The sequence below is a fragment of the Morone saxatilis genome, unplaced genomic scaffold, assembly GCF_004916995.1.
Source record: "Morone saxatilis isolate NCDOM2014 unplaced genomic scaffold, NCSU_SB_2.0 Contig8, whole genome shotgun sequence".
NCBI lineage: Eukaryota > Metazoa > Chordata > Actinopteri > Moronidae > Morone > Morone saxatilis.
The window spans coordinates 20,107,554-20,109,069 of NW_023340257.1; positions in this window are offsets into that span (position 1 = coordinate 20,107,554).

The following is a 1,516-nucleotide window of genomic DNA, read 5'->3' on the forward strand; positions in this document are numbered from 1 at the left end:
CCATAAACAGAAGGCGAAAGCTGAACTCAGAGCAGATGAGGATGATTCCCCGTGTGGACAAAACCTGAGGATCCTCACTTGTAGTCAGGCTGAGATTATCTGAGGCAGTCTGTAAACAGAGATGCTTAGTTTTAGGGTGTTGTCAGTAAAAGACCTGCATGCACCTGCTTTTATATGGCTGTTAATCTGGTCCTCAAAACCAGGGTTTGTAAAGAGGAAGTTTGTACCATGTCTATTTCATTTGAAGGATTTTTACAGCTTACTTCCCTCAGGAAATACTAAGATCTGCTGAATATTCTCTATTTTTAAGAATTTATTGCTTCTTTAAAGACTAACTCCCAAATTATGGGGTGTAATGTTGTGAACTGGGTATAAAACCAGTGGTTGGGTTGACACATAAGTCGGTGTGTGTCTGTCCATGTGTATTTTATTAATATTACATAAGAGGGTTTCAACATGGAGGCAGGTTAAGCAGTTTTCCACCAAACAGAGCTGCTTTTTATATGGTGGGATGAAAGTTTATTATTCCACTGGTTTATGAGCATTTGGATGGATTTGATGAAGTTTTTTTTGTAAAAAAGTCACTCTATTTTCTTTATTTCTTTATTTTTGCACTGTACACATAGACACATCTTGTTGTCATATGATGTCAATACAGTAATATTTCCAACAATACACATATTGAGTGTAAAAACAAAATTGAGTTACCCTTTAAGATTCAAGGTTATTTTATTGTCATTTACTACATAAGGTTGTAAATTTAGATAAAGTCCCCTTTAGGCTACTTTTAATAAACTAATAAATTATTGAGTCATACAAATAATAAATAAAAATTACTAATTTGTATGATGAATTGTTCAGGAATAATTTAAAAGAATTTTGTACAACACTAATACATTATTTTACTATTTATTGGGATAATTTAAATAATTTAATTAATAAAAAATATATATGAATATATATTATATATTTTGGGTTTACATTGTTTGACATGTATGGTGTATTATATTTGTGCTCTCTTTATGTTTGTTGCTCTTGTTTGTTATGTTTGTAGTGTCTTGTAAGTCCATGTGGGCCGGGCACATTTTGGTTCATATAAAAAAAATAATAATAAAAACATTTAATAATGTGCAATAATCTACAGTGTTCCTGTACAATACATCAGGAGAAATGTGGATGTTGTAAAGTTGTAGCAGACAAAATCAGGGGGAGCCCAACTGTTCTCCTTTCCGGATAATGCTTTATGACATGTAAATAATGTATCTCTGGAGAAATGAGTCAAACAAATATGAATGAGACCAAACACTTCAGGTAAGGGGAGGAACATCCCAGAGATGTTGCTCACTGAAGATATTTTATAATTAGAAGAACAGAAGTCTAAAGCTTGGTCAATGCGTTTGGCTGATGAACACATTCTTAGGTGAGAGGAGTGCTCTTTTATTCTGTATGTTGGTTTTATACTCAGTTACAGTGCAAATAGTCTGTTTTTTATTTCTACAAGATAATATATTTTGTC